The sequence below is a fragment of the Squalius cephalus genome (assembly GCF_949319135.1).
Source record: "Squalius cephalus genome assembly, chromosome: 5".
Taxonomy (NCBI): domain Eukaryota; kingdom Metazoa; phylum Chordata; class Actinopteri; order Cypriniformes; family Leuciscidae; genus Squalius; species Squalius cephalus.
This window is the reverse complement of record NC_137126.1, coordinates 12,118,754-12,139,716: the sequence shown is the minus strand read 5'-3', so window position 1 is coordinate 12,139,716 and position 20,963 is coordinate 12,118,754. Positions and strand designations below refer to the sequence as shown.

At 44.5% G+C, this 20,963-nt stretch overlaps 1 pseudogene across 1 annotated transcript; it reads right to left on the bottom strand.

Annotated features, from left to right (window-relative positions):
- Positions 1–3,556: 3,556 nt before the first annotated feature.
- On the bottom strand, positions 3,557–4,975 carry LOC307158304 (annotated as a pseudogene). Its single transcript has one exon. The product of its transcript is annotated as an uncharacterized misc_RNA (transcript).
- Positions 4,976–20,963: the final 15,988 nt, after the last annotated feature.

Here is a 20,963-nt window from a genome sequence, read left to right as displayed (position 1 = left end):
GCGTTTCAGACGAGGCTCATGTTTATTACAGTAATCTTGCGGGGTGGACTCATTTAAAGTAATGTAATCGTTTGGTTTTAGCCAGGTTTCAGTCAAACACAGCATATCTAGGTTATTATCTGAAATCATATCATTAACAATAAGTGCTTTTGGAGTAAGCGATCGAATATTCAGCAACCCAAGCTTTAGCATTTGCTCATCTGTATTATAGCTGTTTTTTATTTGTTGAACAACAATTACATTTTTAACCTTAGATGGGTTTGGACATTTTTTGGATTTCCAAGGAGGTCCTCCCTCAGAGGGATGGGCCAGGGAGGGGCTGTTGAGAGGAGTATGAGTCCGGGGAACCAGGACCGGTCGGGCCAATAAGGGGCGACTAGCAAGACCTGCTCCTCTTCCTCCCTGACTTTGCACAGTGTCTATGCAAGAAGGCTCACTGGGGGAAACGCATACTTGCGGAGGCCCCGAGGCCAGGGAATAGAACAACTGGCAATGGGACGAGTTTGGAGAGGAAAACAGATCTATCTGTGTGGCCCCGAAGTGGTCCCAGATCACTGAGTCTCCACTGAGTCTGAGAAACGAAGGGTCTAACCACAGGCTGAGAGTTTTTCGGCAGGCTGGGGTGATTCTCACACGGACCGTGCCGCTCTGCCACGCCCCCCTCGGGACTCGGTCGTGAAGCCAGTGCTGAAGTGGTCTCATATGAAGCAATCCGTGCGGTATTACTACGGCTGCGGCTGCCATATGCCCCAGGAGCCTCTGAAAATGTTTCAGTGGAACCACTTCTCTGCTCTTGAGCATACTCAGGCAGGTCAGCACCGACTGGACACGTTCCTCTGTGAGGACTGAGTCCAGCACCATACCGAGAAAAGAGATCCTCTGCATGGGAGCGAGTTTGCTCTTTTCCCGGTTGACCCGAAGACCCAACGGGCTGATATGTTGTAGCAATACATCCCTGTGTTCGCACAACTGTTCCCGGGACTGAGCTAGTATCAGCCAGTCGTCGAGATAGTTGAGGATGCGAATGCCACGCTCTCTCATAGGAGCAATGGCTGCCTCCGTGACTTTCGTAAAGACGCGGGGAGACAGGGCCAGGCCGAAGGGTAGGACTTTGTACTGATAAGCTCGACCCTCGAACGCGAAACGCAGGAATGGCCTGTGTCGCGGGAGGATGGAGACATGAAAGTACGCGTCCTTCAGGTCGACCACTGCAAACCAATCTTGGGGATGGATGCATCGAAAGATGCATTTGTGCGTTAACATCTTGAACGGGAGCTTGAACCGGTTCTATCGCATCCTTCGCCAGTAGGACTGCGATTTCCGCACGCATAACAGGGGCACGTTCGATCAACCCTTAAGTGTACAGAACGCCACTGAACTTGGGCGGATGCCGGAAGAACTGAATCGTGTAGCCGAGTCTGATGGTACGGAGGAGCCAGCTGGACCGGCCGGTAAGCTCTCTCCAGACTTCCACAAACCGAGACAGAGGAGGGGCGCAGGTGCTCCGCGACAGACCACTCGACTGGGGGAATAGTCACCCTTCACCGCTCCTCCGTCAAGAGTAGTGAGGGGGGAAAAACTCTCCAGGTCGCTTCCGGCAGTAAAAGGTGCCATCCACGATCTGCTCTCCATGCACTTTGGGAAAGAAGGGCACTGGGGCGGCGGGCTGAGAACCAGCACGGCTCGCCCCAAGATACCAATCATCCAACCGAGACTGAGCGGGACACGGTGGAGGGTTCCACTCGAGCCCGACAGCCTCTGCGGCCCATTTCAGCATAGCTGACAACTGAGGATCTGGCTCGGGCAACGTTACACTCACCGAAGGGGATAACGCAGCCGAGTCGTCATCTCCAAAGATCAGCTCACCCTCCAATGCTGCGATCGGCATCCTGTCCTCTGGGGGAGCCTCAAGTGAGACATCTGGTCGGTCCATTACAGAGGGACCAGTGCTCTCAGCAGGGGGCTCCACTGATATCGGTGTGATGGAGGAGTGAGGAGCCCACAGGGAATGGTTACCGGTGTAAGCCCGTCTATTGGTCCAATGGAGGTTTTCCAATAACACGGGGAAGGTTTCTCTGTGCGTTACTGTCTTTCCTTTTACGCAACACAACAAGATTAAATGGAACACAATTCTCATATGAATTTACTCGTTTATTTCATCTGACTCCATAAATGAAAAGGTTTTAATGATATCTGTGCATCATTAAATGTGAATGAATATTTGATTATTCTTTTAACTCTGATTATAGTTTACCCGTTTAGATTTGGAAACTATATCGCTTAGCAGTCCTTCTCCTAAGGATGCACAACACAATCTCGCCAGTCTAATTTCTCAAAACAGAGGTAATTGGCTAAATATCTGAGATTTGCCGTATTCACACGTACAAAATAACAGACACTTACATAGCCCCCTTGAATGCCACCTCAGGAACTTAATTAAATTGTTTCACTTTAGTAGAGGTCATGACCACCATAAAAGACGTTAGTCGATCAACTTACTTTTCTTAAAATGGCTTTAGTTTAGTCAAGCCCGTGGTATAACCACATACACGTATCTAAAGGAACATTTAAAGAGAACAGAGGTTATGGAACGCACCCGAATCCAGGTTGATCAAACAGCATTTGCTGATTTCTGGACGGAAATAACTCGCCCCCCTCATTCAAGTACACTTGAATCTGATAATCAAGTATTAGTCGTCACTAATGTCTAGCGCAGGCTTGTGGAAATATACGGATCCTATAATCTATAAGAGTAAAAACAATCTCAGAGTCAGAATAAAATCAAACGTTTACAATTTATTGACCAGGTAATGAAGTAATAGTTAAAAATCCAATTCGCAAGAATAAAATCATCAGTTAATCATATCATCAGTTAATCATAACACAACAACAATTCAGGAATCGAAGAATTTGTAAAGATTATTACCTGGCAATGAAAAATTACACACATGCGGTTGTGTGGGCAGTCAACCTACAGACTCCTCAAACTTTTCTACACCTTTTCCTTATATACCCAGATAATTCAATATTCTTACCAAATGGCCGTCTATCATTATAATTAGATTTTGGTTCCCTATTCAGGGATTCACACTGGGAGATCAGAATTTGTACTTGAATAGGTTCTTGTTTTACATACAGGAGGTAAAGTCTGAATGGAGGACCTGGGGGAGGGAAACACCTTTAGAGGATACATCACTTTTCTCATATTTTATAACTTCTTTTAGCTTTTCCTTATGGTTGGGAGAATGAGACCATTTTACCAGACGCACTGAGACACTTTAAATGATATCAAACATGCATAGATACTTCTTGTACATACTTTACATTGCATAGGTTTTCAGTGTATTTCAGGTGAGGAGGAGGGGGGATGAAGGGGAGATAGTGTGTGTGGAGTGTGAACTGTGTCTCGAAATCCCTGTTACATATGCAGGAGATAGTTCGTGTTAAGGTCCAGGGGGGCCTTTTGTTCCATCGAGGGGTCGGCCAGACATACTGGCAGCAGCCTTACAGCTCCCCCGTTTGGCACCGTGGGCCACTCACAGGGTTTCCTGCGGTGTCATTTCAGTCGTTGTAAGGTGGGCAGCTTTAAGGGGCTGAGAGTCAAGATAGTGTTGGTGGATGCTTTCACCGATCTGATAAGGTGTCGGAAGTAGCAACATTGGAAAAGCGTGAAGGAGAAGATGAGTGCGCTTCCAACCGCACAACCTCGAAGTACCCAGTCCCACCAGGTATATGCAGTCTGTGCTGATCGGGTAGATGAGCTAGACAGGATCTGTGCAGTCTTTCACGCCAAGTTTGTCTCCACTTGCGCTTGAGAGAGGTGGTACTCTGTTTGGAGAATGACGTTCTGTACCAGCTCCATCGTGTCGACCAAAGCTTGTGTTCCGTGTTCATAAAAGGTGAACCCACCATGGGGAGACCTCGGCGTCCATTGGCATCCTTCCGAGGATGTCGACCATAGAAAAGTCCTCTGTCACTTCCAAGCAAAAGGAGTGATTAGCAGGGCAGGTCAGTCCTCCATATGTGAACGAATTCATCTCACTGATGACGCACCACTGTGAATGAGACACCTGAACAGCATTTGAATGGCCATGCAACGATTCAACATTTATGAGTTTGCTGTCATTGGAAGAGAAAGGCTGCAATGTGTTACATGTACAGACAACATAATTGTGAGTTTCATGACAACAAGTGCGACTGGTAAACAAGGTCTCAGTACCCTTCAAAGTCATATACCCAGTGAGGTGATCCCATTTAATTACCTGATCTTTAACTACTACACCAATAGAGTGAATAGTAGTGGAGTTTGGATAAACTTGATCTGGGTGGATTAAAGGAAAAGTGGCAAAAAATCCAATGCAACCAATACATTCGTTTCCAGTATACATCATAACTGTGGATAACAGTTCTGAATATTTGACATTTTTCATTTTCTCTGAAGAGAACCATCTATGCAAATCTAAAACCTCAATTAAATCATTCAAAACATGTCTCGGGGTCTTGTGAAGACGAAGGTCTAAAATTTCCTGTCTTGTTGCAGTGAACAAATCTTGTGCATATGATCTGCAGGCTAAGTCACGTTCGATGGTACGGGTCTGATTGAACAATGTGTGTGGCTAATCGTTAGAAGCGCCTGCGCCTCGGAACGAACCGCTTTGATAATGTTATCATTGCTATTGGTGATGTGTTGAAAACCAGTGGCCATCTGATCTGTCAACCATGTGGAGAATTGGGATTGTTTGGTTATTTTATAGGTGTTGGCTGCTGAATTAATTGATCCGAACAAGCCGGCTATACTGCCGAGCAAGTCTTGTTTTGAGCGAGCAGGTGGAATTTGGACGGCAAGTCTGTCTTTGTAATCAGAAATTAAATCATCGATTCGTGACTGTAGCCATGCATACGACTCATCATTAACATTACAATGTTTTGTATAGGCAGAGAGTATGTTTGAAATGTTGTATGTCACATGTGTCATTACCAAATTTACATCATGTAATAAAGTTTTGTTGATGTTTCCTCTAATCAGTCCACCAGGAGGAATTGAGTGCAATTCCGGACACTTTTTGGGTTTAGTGTATCCACAGGTGGTCAAATTAAAACAATATGTAACAGTCCATGAACAGTTGTGTGGATTGGTGAAATTGTCTATGCTATGTGAACATTTTCCAACACAATACGTTCCCTCCTTTCGGTTGGTCCACACAAATGTTTTTGGTTTTTGCTCGTTAGGTGTGTAAGATGTGAGATCGTACATTAATTCTGTGAATCTCATGTGTGTGTCATTGTGCGTTTCTGTATGCGTGCACCTATATGTTGCAGGTTCCAAATTTTTAACATTATAGCACAATTTTGGGTCTATGCCATTGTTGTTGTTTTCGTGTAGAGTGTTCATGTCGCCTATTGTGTCGCCTGAATCTATTTTAAGTTGATACCAGGCAGTGAGGTTGTGCATGAATTTTGGTGCTCGAGTGTATCCTGAAATGTTTCCGGTAGGTGGGTGGGTGCTACCTGTACTACAGCAGATTTGTGGCAGCAATTATTGTGGCAGCAATATTACAGCAATTTGGATCCGGTACTATACCGGGAGGCCATGTAGCTGTCTCTTTGGGTGTGACTGTGATTTTTGGTGTGAAAGGCCCCTTGGAGTATTTCCACACCCACCTCCCACATTTCAGGTTGTGTGTGAGTGAAACCCTTTGGCCCAGTCTGATGCACGTGGGCCCGGACACTTTCCTTTCATCTGGCCTCCATGGGATCTCTGCAGTCGACCTGGAAGGCAGGAAGAGAAGAATGTGACAGTTATTTATTTATTCTGTGTACCTTTAAATGATTTGCACTGAGACATGTGATACCATCGCAGTTTCCCTTTATGGTCGTGGCCACACAGCTGTTGCATACAGCTTTTATTTCATATGGCCCATGCCATCTGGGTGTGAATGCACCTTGCTTCACAAAAACACTTATCATTACCATGTCTCCTTCTGAGAATTTCACCTCAGAGTTTGGGTTGAATTGTGCATCATTTGTTAGGTCTGATTGCTGTTGTTTCAGAGCAGCATGTGCGTGTTGCACTTCCAGCCTCTCTCGTAATTGCTTCAACACAGACTGTTGAGTTGCGATCATGAGAGGCCCCAGGTCTGCTGGGGTAATTTCTGGGTCGATGGGCAGCTTCATGACTCTTCCAGTCATGAGTTCGAATGGACTGATACCTGTGGCTTTTGAAGGAGTTGCCCGCAGTATTGTTAGAACTGTGGGCAGAGCATCAATCCATTGGTTTTTGTGTTGTGCAACCTGTTTCGAGATGTTTTCTTTTATGGTTCGGTTAACACGTTCCACCATCCCAGAGCTCTGTGGCCTGTACGGAATGTGGAATCTTTGTTTGATGTTCAGCATCTGGCATATGTTTTTCATCACCTGACCTGTGAAGTGTGTGCCCTGATCGGATTAAATTTGGATGGGTGCTCCCCAGAGTGGGAGGATTTGGTTCGCTACCACACGTGCCACTGTGTTTGCACTGTTATTGCGAGTGGGAATCGCTCCCACCCATTTGGAAAATTTGTCAATTATCACAAGGCAATAACGATACCCGCCCTTGGCACTGGGTAGTGGACCTAGAAAATCCAATTGGAGTGACTCCCAAGGTCCTTTGGGTGGCTCTGGTCTACACAGTTTTGTGCGTCCAGGCTTGCCTTGGTTAATGGTTGCACATACGATGCATGTGTCACACCATCTTTGAATGTCTGATGCCATTTGTGGCCACCAGAAGTTCTTTTGTATCAGCTGTTGTGTTTTGTGAGCTGATAAATGTGCATAATCATGGTACAACTTTATCACTGGTTTCTGGAGGGCTTCTGGAACGATGTATTTATCGTCTCTCAAAATCATGCCTTCAGTGACCTTGACTAGTTGGTCCTGCTGCAGGTGCAGTGTCAGCTCTCCATCAGAACTCCACAGTTCTTGCTGGTACTGTTTCAAGTCAATAGGAACAGTCTGAAACGCACTCACAGCAGAAACAATCAGTCTGTCAGGCTGCCATTTATCTCCCTTTTGTGCTGCTAATTTGGCTAATTGATCTGCAATGTTATTGTTTTTCTCGTGTTCATCTGGATTTTTGATGATATGTGCGCGCACTTTGACGACGGAAAGTGAGGAATCGCGTGCTTTAACCTCCTGCCAAATCGAAGTTATGATGTTAAAATGTTTGATCGGTGTACCGGCAGATGTGAGGAATTTTCTCAACTGCCACTGTGCCATAAAATCATGGACTGCACCAAATGCATATCGGCTATCAGTGTATACACACAGCGGCTCGTGATGTGATCTGATTGCTTCGAGTAATGCAATAAGTTCAGCTTCTTGCGCAGATGTGTTTTCGGATAGTTTGATTAGCAATTGGTTAGTGTCTGAATTGGGAGAGTGAGGAGCCCACACCGCACAACCTGTGTGGAATTTGCCATCATGCCAATATCGGGAACCATCAATGTACACTCGTGTCTGATTTGGAAGTTCTTGGTCATGGACTGGGCTCTGAGCTTCCGGTTTGGTTTCGCATGTATGTGGGTGGCCCTCTACATCTCCCAATAAATGAGGTAATATTCGGTCGTTCACTGTTGTGATGTCACGTGCCTGTATATCTGCTAGCCATCTTGCTAACCTCTGCGACGACACACCTTTTATTCGGCCCTGCAAAAGCATTTGTACTGGCGTGTGCACTGTATGCACAACGATAGGTTGGAAACCTACAATCGGTTCGGTTGCTGTCAACATCCAGTGAACCGCCAGCACGTGCTGAGTGCACAGGTCAAATCCATGCTCTTGGGTTAAAACGCCACTTAGAGTGTTTTCGTTCGTGTCTACCTGTAAGTGGAAAGCTTTTATAGGGTTCGGCAGACTGAGCGCGGGAGCACTGCACAAATTTTCTTTTAGACTCGTAAAAGCTTTTTCGTGTTCCTCTGACCATTCAAGGACATCAGAGGGCTTTGATTTTCCTTATAAGAGGGAATATAATGGCGTGACGACGTTCGCAAAGTCTGGAATGAAATCTCTTAAGTAGTTTGCTGTTCCCAGCACTTTCTGTAACGCGTTCAGCGTGTGTGGTCAGGGAAGCTCAGCAATGCATTTCCGCCTATCATCTGTTAATGCTCGGTGGCTTTGCGTTATCGTATAACCCAGGTACTGGCCCTCGTTTTGCGCGATTTGAGCTTTTCCTTTATTTAATTTGAAGCCAGCTTTACCGAGCGTTAGCAGTACTTCGTCAACGAGCAGCAAATGATTATCAAATGATCCCTCGGTCGCGATAAGTATATCATCAACGTAATGGGTCACGTTTCCGGTCCCTGTCAGTGGATTAAGCGTGTCTTCTAATGCTCTGTGAAAAATCGCAGGACTGTTATGGAGACCTTGAGGCATTCTCTCCCACGTATACTGGATTTGATTCACAGTGAAGGCCAATTTCCACTGATCAGTGCGTTTGATTGGGATGGACCAGAAACCGTTCTTTACGTCGAGCACTGTAAACCAAGACGCTTGTGTTGAAATCTGCGATAATAATGTCGATGGATTTGCCACTATAGGTGTAGCCTTGGGCAAAAATTTGTTGAGACGCTGATAGTCAATACAAAGACGCCATTTACCGTTCGATTTTGGTACTGGTAAGCACGGAGAGTTTGTGGTCGAACTACATCAACGGACTATTCCTCTGATTTCAAGTTGTTGTACAATTTCATGAACAGCTGACTCGGCTTCTGGTTTGATGCGGTATTGCTTTTGTGGGGGAGGGGGCTCCCCCTCAATGCACACAACAAAGTCAATGAGGCCGCAGTCATGTTCATGTGTAGCCCAAATGCTATCGTGTTTGTTTACCATCTGTTGAATGGGATCTGGGGTGGATATGGACATAATGCTCATTGGGTTTTTCGGTAGGCATTTTTTTAGTTTTGTCTGTTTTCAACTCAATTTGCTTTTCAAAGCAGTGAATTACAAAGCCATACTTTCGCATAATGTCCATTCCCAGCACAGTCCCTTCACTGTTATTCGGTAAATACCAGAGAGGTTCTTTCAAAACAGTTACGCCTAAAGCGAGTTCAATTGGCTGTGTTTTTGTCGCAATCATTAACGTGTCGCCGATGCCTTTGACCTGAATAGTTTCGTTAGTTAAAGGAAATTGAATGTCGGTACAGGAGCAAGATGCGCCAGTATCAATAAGTATGTCCGCTAACCGGCCTCTTAAATTAGCTCTTATTTTTATTCGGTTTCCGCTCTTAATTATGCTCCCTACGGCGATGGAGGCCACGTATCCCTATTGGTGATGGTATTTTTCAGTCGTTCCGCTCGCATTGTGGGCCGCGCCATTTTGGCTTTGTTGTTTTTGATACTCTGCAATGAAATTGGTGAATTGCTTGTACAGGTTAGCGTTTCCGCTAGATAGCCATTTTTGGCAATGATTGTCTAGCTCTTTTAAATCTCTCTCTCTCTTTTTGCAATAGTGGCATGGCGTTTTGCTTGGAGATCTTTGGTTAAATTTGCCTGGGCTGTTCCCTTCTGTTAACCATTGTGCGGACGCAATATTACGGGGCTTTGTTCTCCATCTGTTTTCTATTCTTGAACCCCAGTCTACTATCGCTCGAAACGTGTTTTCGGCTGGGTCAACACCATTTGATAAAGCCTTTTGTATGGGCACGCCGGCATTGTTCTTTACAAGTTGTAGTAATGCGTCATGGTTGCGGTCTACATTTTCTAAGCCTGAATGTTCTCTGTAGGTTACCCATAACCGTTCAGCGTATGTTTCAAATGACTCATTACTCGCCTGTTTGATTTCTAATATTTTGCTACAATTGGCATGCGTCGGTCCTCTCATGTCTAACAATGCTTGTTTTAGACGCTCGTAAATTATTTAGTAAGTTTCGTTACTGTCTCGGTTCATTATGTTGCCAGATTTCATATCTGCTGTTAATTTAGGTCTGAGTTCGTCAGGGATAGTGAGGAGAGCAATTTGCCATACATCTCTAATTTCTAATTTGTACACATTGGCCTGCAACATCAATGCTTCCCAGTAGGGTTGAAACGGCCCTTTTCTCGGCATAACTCCTACGACTTGTTTGTGTCTAGAACATTCTTTGCATGTTAACGGACGGCTGATTGTTGTGATTTCATCATCCGCATTCGTCATGGTTTTAAGCACAGCGACTTTAACTGATTTCTTTGGCAAGTCATTCGATTTTGTTCGAGTCTTTACTGGGCTTCGTAGGTTTGGCGCTTCAGGCTCACAAGAGCTCGGCTACGAGTTTCTCTCTGTGGCCTGTTTCCTAACGCGGCATCATCATCATCACTCTCATTTTTAGCCTCTAGCTCAAAGGTTTCTTCCAGTGCTGCCTGTTTAACTGCAGCCACTGGAAAACCTGATTTATCGCAGCAATCTTCGAGAGCAGATATGTAATTATTGCCGTTTTGGAGTTTTCTTTGAATTTGATCAATTTTTGTTGCCATTTCCTCGTGCTGTCTAGCCCACCCTTGTTGTTCGTACGCAAACGCTTCGACTTGTGTTCTTAACTTTTGTAATTCGTTGATATTTGCTATTGTTCGTTCGTTCTCTCGTCTTGAGGTCGTTACGACGAAGCAAATAAACAATTGCAGCAGGGATTTTCTTGTACTTTGATTTGGATTTTAGTTTTGCACCCTCGGCAGAATACCAGGATATTATTTCGTTGTTACCCCAGCTTACATTTAAACCCTTGTCGCTTAACCGAACAAGGAGTTTTTGCAATTGCACGCCTAGAATCTCCATTATCTCCTCATCTACACTGCTGTGCTTTCCCTGAAAAGACATGTTTCCCGTCTAATTCTTTTGCCCACCGGATTTTTCGGTTCCGGTCTAAAAAGGGTATACCGACCCGTACTACAAATGTGTCTATATGTGAGGTGCAAACAGTTTTTCCCTCAACACTAAAAGGCAAAAAAATCAACCTACCACAACAGCTGGAGATAGATGGGAAGGAGTTCAAACCTCATGTTCCGGGCAGAGTTCAAGTTGAATGTCGCGCTGGAAAGACGTTGCTCGTCTGTTGCGAGATCACGGAGGCGTGGTCACCACTTTTTAAGCCCGTCTATTGGTCCAATGGTGGTTTTCCAATAACACGGGGAAGGTTTCTCTGCGCGTTACTGTCTTTCCTTTTACACAACACAACAAGATTAAATGGAACACAATTCTCATATGTATTTACTCGTTTATTTCATCTGACTCCATAAATGAAAAGGTTTTAATGATATCTGTGCATCATTAAACGTGAACGAATATTTGATTATTCTTTTAACTCTGATTATAGTTTACCCGTTTAGATTTGGAAACTATATCGCTTAGCAGTCCTTCTCCTAAGGATGCACGACACAATCTCGCCAGTCTGATTTCTCAAAACAGAGGTAATTGGCTAAATATCTGAGATTTGCCGTATTCACACGTACAAAATAACAGACACTTACATAGCCCCCTTGAATGCCACCTCAGGAACTTAATTAAATTGCTTCACTTTAGTAGAGGTCATGACCACCATAAAAGACGTTAGTCGATCAACTTACTTTTCTTAAAATGGCTTTAGTTTAGTCAAGCCCGTGGTATAACCACGTACACGTATCTAAAGGAACATTTAAAGAGAACAGAGGTTATGGAACGCACCCAAATCCAGGTTGATCAAACAGCATTTGCTGATTTCTGGACGGAAATAACTCGCCCCCCTCATTCAAGTACACTTGAATCTGATAATCAAGTATTAGTCGTCACTAATGTCTAGCACAGGCTTGTGGAAATATACGGATCCTATAATCTATAAGAGTAAAAACAATCTCAGAGTCAGTCAGAATAAAATCAAACGTTTACAATTTATTGACCAGGTAATGAAGTAATAGTTCAAAATCCAATTCGCAAGAATAAAATCATCAGTTAATCATATCATCAGTTAATCATAACATAACAACAATTCAGGAATCGAAGAATTTGTAAAGATTATTACCTGGCAATGAAAAATTACACACATGCGGTTGTGTGGGCAGTCAACCTACAGACTACTCAAACTTTTCTACACCTTTTCCTTATATACCCAGATAATTCAATATTCTTACCAAATGGCCGTCTATCATTATAATTAGATTTTGGTTCCCTATTCAGGGATTCACACTGGGAGATCAGAAATTGTACTTGAATAGGTTCTTGTTTTACATACAGGAGGTACAGTCTGAATGGAGGACCTGGGGGAGGGAAACACCTTTAGAGGATACATCACTTTTCTCATATTTTATAACTTCTTTTAGCTTTTCCTTATGGTTGGGAGAATGAGACCATTTTACCAGACGCACTGAGACACTTTAAATGATATCAAACATGCATAGATACTTCTTGTACATACTTTACATTGCATAGGTTTTCAGTGTATTTCAGGTGAGGAGGAGGGGGGATGAAGGGGAGATGTGTGTGTGTGGAGTGTGAACTGCGTCTCGAAATCCCTGTTACATATGCAGGAGATAGTTCGTGTTAAGGTCCAGGGGGGCCTTTTGTTCCATCGAGGGGTCGGCCAGACATACTGGCAGCAGCCTTACACCGGGCAGAAACTCCATCACTGATCTCCGATCACCCATCCCACACGGCACTCTGGGGTGGGGCGTGATAATGGGGACTGCACCTTTGCGGACGAAAGCCAGTCTCGATCTAAACACCGAGACAGTTATATTCCCGCAATGGGAACATGAACCATCCACAAAAGCTGCCTCAGTGTGCTGAACACCCAAACACGTGAGGCAGCAATCGTGACCGTCAAAAGGGGACAGGGAACGACCACATCCAGAAACGCATGGGCGGAATGACATCTTGAAAAAGATGCAAACGCACCCGTGTTGCTCTTTCAGGAAGTGAGAAACCTCTCACCAGTGCCGGAGCACCCAGAGAAATGATCGCTGCAACACTGACAGGGATGGTGCAGCCTGTATCAGTGAAGCAATCACTCTTCTCGCCCTCAACCGGCCGTCAGACTAACAAACACAAATAGAAATGTGATGCTGTTAGAACAGCAGTTGAGTGCTCAAAGAGCTCGCAACCACCGCTGCTTGCGCTGAAGAAACACCAGTCAGGGAAAGACTTTGTGAAGAAGCACCGACACACTCGCTCGTTGAAGTGAAAGACAGATGGTGTATGCATCCGCTTCCATATTTATACCTGTCTCGCGGGGCGGAGCGCGTGATGCAATTCACATCGCCATCATGCGCATTGGCTCGTTCAAGCATGCTCGAAGAAGATAGGCTCCCTAGCGTGATCCCATTCAGTCAACGTTGACTACGTCTGACGTTCTCGACTGAAAGGGAACCATGGTTACAGTCATAACCTGAGATGTTTTCAGACAGATTTAAGTAGTAGAACAATTCTAAAACAAAATGGTTCATTAAAACATAAAAGGTGGCCGATGAAAACCAATAACATGCAAAAATATCATAACATTTAGGAACACTAAGGAACTTAAGGCCCTAACAGAAATTGTCATTAATTGTAATGAATCAACAACCAACAGACACACAAACACACACACACACACACAATTATATATATATATATATATATATATATATATATATATATATATATATATATACAGTGGGGAGAACAAGTATTTGATACACTGCCGATTTTGCAGGTTTTCCTACTTACAAAGCATGTAGAGGTCTGTAATTTTTATCATAGGTACACTTCAACTGTGAGTATTGTATGATTTTTAAATAATTAATTTGCATTTTATTGCATGACATAAGTATTTGATCACCTACCAACCAGTAAGAATTCCGGCTCTCACAGACCTGTTAGTTTTTCTTTAAGAAGCCCTCCTGTTCTCCACTCATTACCTGTATTAACTGCACCTGTTTGAACTCGTTACCTGTATAAAAGACACCTGTCCACACACTCAATCAAACAGACTCCAACCTCTCCACAATGGCCAAGACCAGAGAGCTGTGTAAGGACATCAGGGGTAAAATTGTAGACCTGCACAAGGCTGGGATGGGCTACAGGACAATAGGCAAGCAGCTTGGTGAGAAGGCAACAACTGTTGGCGCAATTATTAGAAAATGGAAGAAGTTCAAGATGTTGGTCAATCTCCCTCGGTCTGGGGCACCATGCAAGATCTCACCTCGTGGGGCATCAATGATCATGAGGAAGGTGAGGGATCAGCCCAGAACTACACGGCAGGACCTGGTCAATGACCTGAAGAGAGCTGGGACCACAGTCTTAAAGAAAACCATTAGTAACACACTATGCCGTCATGGATTAAAAGGTCCCCTGCTCAAGCCATCGCATGTTCAGGCCCGTCTGAAGTTTGCCAAAGACCATCTGGATGATCCAGAAGAGGAATGGGAGAAGGTCATGTGGTCTGATGAGACAAAAATAGAGCTTTTTGGTCTAAACTCCACTCGCCGTGTTTGGAGGAAGAAGAAGGATGAGTACAACCCCAAGAACACCATCCCAACCATGAAGCATGGAGGTGGAAACATCATTCTTTGGGGATGCTTTTCTGCAAAGGGGACAGGATGACTGCACCATATTGAGGGGAGAATGGATGGGGCCATGTATCGCGAGATCTTGGCCAACAACCTCCTTCCCTCAGTAAGAACATTGAAGATGGGTCGTGGCTGGGTCTTCCAGCATGACAACGACCCGAAACACACAGCCAGGGCAACTGGAGTGGCTCCGTTAGAAGCATCTCAAGGTCCTGGAGTGGCCTAGCCAGTTTCCAGACCTGAACCCAATAGAAAATCTTTGGAGGGAGCTGAAAGTCCGTATTGCCCAGCGACAGCCCCGAAACCTGAAGGATCTGGAGAAGGTCTGTATGGGGGAGTGGGCCAAAATCCCTGCTGCAGTGTGTGCAAACCTGGTCTAGAACTACAGGAAACGTATGATCTCTGTAATTGCAAACAAAGGTTTCTGTACCTAATATTAAGTTCTGCTTTTCTGATGTATCAAATACTTATGTCATGCAATAAAATGCAAATTAATTGCTTAAAAATCATACAATGTGATTTTCTGGATTTTTGTTTTAGATTCCGTCACTCACAGTTGAAGAGTACCTATGATAAAAATGACAGACTTCTACATGCTTTGTAAGTGGAAAAACCTGCAAAATTGGCAGTGTATCAAATACTTGTTCTCCCCACTGTATATATAATAGTTATTTAGAATTTAATATTAGCCTAGTCTGAATGTATGTGTCATAAAACAGAATGACACAAACAGGTAAAGTAAACAATGGTTTATTTAAAGCACTCAGGAACAGACACGGCAGGTGAGTAGATGAATTGAAGAATGATTTAGATAATGGATGATGATGTTTGAATTGACATAGTCTCTTATCTGGTACAGGTTTGGTGATGTCGAGCTGAAGACTGAAGAATCAGATGTCTCATGGACGCCAGGTGAGTAAACACAATGCAGGTAAGTCTGAATAACAGGCTGGAGAATTCCTGAAGGAGAGTCAGGTAGTCGAGGTAATAGCGACAAGACCAGACAGTGAACTGAGGGAACTGTGGTGTCTTTATGGTGCTGGTGATGAGAGTGCAGATTGCAGACAGGTGGCGATGACAGGTGAAGGTGATCAGTACTCAGGAGACATGGAACGAGTGGGCGGAGTGTAGAGGTCTGGTGCTGTTGATGGTGTTTCCGTGACAGTACCCCCTCCTCCACGGCCAGCTCATGAGGGCGGAAATGACCGGCGACGGGGACGACCATGACCTCTCGGCGCTGGACGACTGGGATGAGCAGCGTGAAAGTCTTGTAGAAGTGTTGGATCTAAGATGTCATCACGGTGAACCCAACATCTTTCCGCTGGGCCAAAACCCTCCCAGTCTACAAGATATTCTAAGTGGCTGCCCCGTCGCCGGGAGTCGAGAATGTCTTGGACCACCAGTAGCAAGAGGGTTTGTTGGCTGCCTGGGTGTCCAGAGCCCGGAGATGTATGGGCTGAATCCATGAGGGACAGACGTAGACGGGATGGTACAAAGGTCCGTCCCTCAGGACCTCCCGGCGGAGCAGGTTCAGATAGAGTGGCTTCGGCGATATGGTCATCCAGACTCCACTGGATTGGGATGACAATCATGGCTGGAGGGAGGATAGGTTCAGGATTTGTGGAGATGGATTCAGGTTGGTACAGACGAGAGAGGGAATCAGCTTTCACATTCTTTTCTCCTGGTCGATAGGTTACTTTGAAGTTAAACCGGGTGAAGAAGAGTGACCAGCGGGCTTGGCGGGTGTTGAGTCTTTTTGCATCTCGAAGGTATTCTAGGTTACGGTGATCTGTGATGACTTCAAAGGGGTATTTCGCTCCCTCCAGCCAGTGTCTCCATTCTTCCAAAGCCAGTTTTATAGCCAACAGTTCCCGGTTGCCGATGTCATAATTCTGCTCCGCCGGGGACAGTTTTTTTTTAAAAGAAGGCACATGGATGCAGTCTGGGAGGCTTCCCCTGCCGCTGGGAAAGGACCGCTCCTACCCCAGTGGTTGAGGCGTCAACTTCGACGAGGAATGGTAGATCAGGGTTCGGATGAACAAGGGTAGGAGTGGAACTGAAGGAGGCTTTGAGCTTCTCGAAGGCATTGGTGGCTTCGGTGGTCCAGGACAGAGACTTGGCCCCTTTTCTCAGCAGAGAAGTGATGGGTGCACTGATTTTACTGAAGCCTAGAAAGAATCGCCGATAGAAGTTGGTGAATCCTAAGAAACATTGAAGCTCTTTGATGGTTGACGGTAACGGCCAGTTGGAAACAGCCTCCACCTTCCTCTGGTCCATTTGACAGTGGAGGCATTGAAGGTACGATAATCAATGCAGGGGCACAAGCCTCCGTCCTTTTTACTGACAAAAAAGAAGCTGGAAGCAGCAGGGGACGTGGATGGTCGAATGAATTCTTGACGAAGAGCCTCCTCGATATACTCCTCCATGGCCTTCTGTTCCGGGATGGACAACGGGTAGATTTTTCCGTGTGGTGGAGTAACCCCAGGCAGCAGGTCGATCACACAGTCCCATGGCCTATGTGGTGGAAGTTTTGTTGCCAGTTGTTTACTGAATACATCCTGGAACACCCGGTAGATGGCTGGAATATCTTGATGTACATTGGTGGCTGGACTCTCGATACAGATGTAGACGGTGGATGATGAATTTTCTTGACTGGATACAGACAATAAGAAAAACAGTCTCTTTCCCACTGACATATTTCACCTGAAGACCAGCAAATGTAAGGCGAGTGGAGTTCCAGCCACGGACGTCCCAGGATGATGTCCGCTGTTGAGCCCTCCAGCACCAAGAACGAAAGTTCCTCCTCATGCAGGCATCCAATTCTCATTTTGATGGTGGGACTTCAATACCGGATCTGCCCACGACCGAGCGGCTTTCCAAGGATGGACTGCACGTGAAGGACTTGTGGAGTGGTTCTCTGGCGAACTTGTAGTTTTTGAAGTGTGGAGAGCGAGATGAAATTGCCAGCGGCACCAGAATCGATCAGCCTTTTCGCTGGAAGAGATCGTTGAATATACATTAACAGGACAGGAGTGTATTTCATGGATGAAATTGGTGTAGGAAGTCGAACTGTACTCACCGCTGGTCGTGGGGGATGGACTGGACAGGTGACAAGAAGATGACCTGCTGTCCCACAGTAGAGACAGAGATTGTTGAGGATGCGGCGTTGACGCTCGGTTGATGTTAGATGGGCAGAGTCAATTTGCATGAATTCTGATGCTGGAGGGCTGGCAGTGGTCGAAGGGCTCGGAGGAGGCAGTGCAGGGTTATCTAGCTGGCAGGCAGTGCGTCGTTGAGACACTCGAATAGAGCGTTGGATGAGGCTTTCCAGGCCAATGATATCATCGTAGATAGCCAATTGTAAGCGAATATCTTGGTTAAGAACATGACGATAAGCAGTGATTAAAGCCGTCCCATTCCATCCACTGATTGCTGCTAGAGTGTGGAATTGCAGAGCATAATCAGACACTGAGGTTTTTTCTTGCCGTAAACGATATAATTGATCATGGACTGCAAGATGGGGATGTAAGATGTCCATTATGTCCATTTTATTGAGTTTATTCGTCTTGTTTGTGTGTTTGTCTGCACAAAAAATTACCACAGCGCTTGTTTATGATCGCTCGTTTCTCCTCAATATACGAAGGACTGTTGAAATTTTCTCAGATCCGAATTACGGGGGGTACAAGATCCTCCTTTTTTCCTGATCCTCCTTTTTCGACCTTCCTGCCATCTGAAATATGTCGATTACCGGCTTGCGAATACCACCAGAGGAAGAAACGGTATAGAAGACGGGGAACACGTGGCGGTGTGTTGGTACGCGTGAGGAGGCACAGCTGGTTTCCAGCTGCGACCATGGCTGGATTTTGTACTCTTTTAAGCACTGTCCCGACTTCGTCTACCCGGAACAATCACGATCAGTGCTATCGCCAAGGAGGTTGTCTAGATTACACGTTTGCAGAAGAGGAGCAAATCTCTGCAACCTTCGTTCATTGGATTATTCCTTGTCGTTGCAGCATCAACACAATCTTAAAGCCCACTACCATCAACCCACATATCAGGAAACAGACTGCACTGAAGTGAAGATGGCGTTACTAAATGTAAGATCAATCTCAAACAAGACATTCACAATTAATGAACGTATTTTATCCCTTGGGCTTGACTTTTTGTTTATGACTGAGACGTGGCTAAATGCCGGTGAACTTGCAAATGGTGGTTCATTCACTGAAGTTTGTCCTAAAGACTATATATTTTTTAACACGACACGGTCAGTTGGTCGTGGTGGGGGCTTATCTACTATTTATAGAGAGAAATTCAAATGCCGTCTATCTGCCACAGAATTATTTTCCAGTTTTGAAGCACAGCTATTTAAGAAGGATGGCTGTAATTCATTTTTATGCATATTAGTTTACAGACCCCCAAAGTATAATAAGGATTTTATAAGTAAATTTTCTGATTTTTTATCCTCTGTTGTGCCAAATGCAGATAGGATTTTGATATTGGGCAATTTTAATATACATGTTTGTTGTCTTTCTAAACCTGGTTAAAGAATTTCTACAAACTATTGATACTTTTAATCTTACACAGTCTGTTCTTGGTCCTACTCATAAACAAGGGCACACACTTGATTTGATCTTATCATATGGCTTTTCAGTTAGCAACGTAGTTATCAAAGACTTGTTTCTGTCTGATCATAAGATTATCTCTTTTAATATAGATGTTCCTAGCCCTGAACCACTTTATGTGCCAGTAGCCCGGTATGCTCGTTCTTTTAACTCATCTACATCTGAAAAATCTCCAAAAAGTATTTTGTTTTATTAAATTTTTAACATAAAGATAGGCTGTACCGAGTCTTTCCGGAAAAAACCGAGCGGCTGGGGGCGGGCCGTGTGGGCGAAGCTTAGCTGTGCTAACGCGCCAAGCTAGTGACAACACACAGAGACATTTGTTCAACAAACAGTTTTACTCACCGTCCGGTTCCAACGCACGACCGCAAATTTTTATCATTGTGACTGCTCGATCCTTAAGCATTAGACGATCTGCAAATCCGTAGATCTGGGCTTTGTTTATAAAACAATCATCGTCGAAATGCAGGGAACAACAGTCTTTACACAACTCTGTTTATGCTCATGAAAACAAACTCCATCCACGGGTTCCTTAACGCTGGGTTCTTTGGGAATCTGTGCAGGGTTGTCTTGCCCTGGCAACCAAAAACACACTTCTTTGGTGACATTGACTTCCCAAAAGCCGGGCAGGGCGCTTTGATGGCGAACTGCTTTCACTCTCTTGCTCTAGTCTACGAGTGCGCACGCGGCCGCGATCTTACCGGAGAAGTGCCCTTAGGACCCATATAAGGAAATTCCACCCTATCTTACGTAAGACAGAGCCATACTCGAAAAAAACTTTCCGAAACTTGTGACAAACCGGAAGGAGTATTTTTGGAACAAAAATACTCCTTCAAACGTACAACTTAGTTTTTGAAACTTTGTCCATGTTTAGCATGGGAATCCAACTCTTTACCAGTGTAAAAAACTCAGTATGCATGAAATAGCATTTCACCCCCCCTTTAATGTTTGGCTCATCTACATTTACAGAGGTTGTTGCCAGTATTGGGACATTTATCTGGCAATTTCCATACACATGTTCGAAATCTGGGCGTTACTTTTGACTCTGCTCTGACTTTTGACAAACAGATCAATGGTGTGGTCAGAAGTTGCTTTTATTAGTTAAAGAATATTGCGAAAATTAAGGCATTTTTATCACCTAGAGACCTGGAGTCTGTGATACATGCTTTTATTTCATCAAGATTAGACTACTATAATGTACTATACTTGGGTGTCTCACAGTCCCTACTGTCACGTCTTCAACTAGTCCAAAATGCTGCTGCAAGATTGTTGACAGGAACAAGGAAAAGAGAACATATTTCGCCATTATTGTTCTCTCTCCATTGGCTTCCAGTTAAACAGAGTATTGAGTTCAAAACACTATTGTTTGTTTATAAGGGATTGCATGGACTGGCTCCTCCATACATCTCTGATTTCCTTTCATCCTACCATAATGTTTTTAGAAATCTTAGGTCAACCAGTAGTCTACAGCTGACTCTTCCAAGGACACGTTTCAAATTAAAAGGAGATTGTGCCTTTTCGGTGGCCGCTCCACAGCTTTGGAACAATCTGCCATCTTACATAAAGACTGCATCAACATACATTGATTTTAAATCTTTGCTTAAAACCCACTTATTTACTGTTGCTTATGGTCCTAAGTGGGCGTAGTGGTATTGCATTGTATTGTGCATTGTTTATTTGTGGTTTTATGTTTACTCATTAGGATACTTGTTTACACTTTGTACAGCACTTTGGCCAACAGCTGTTGTTTTTAAATGTGTTCTATAAATAAATATGACTGACTATGACTGACTGAGAAGGAGTTAGATGCTTGTG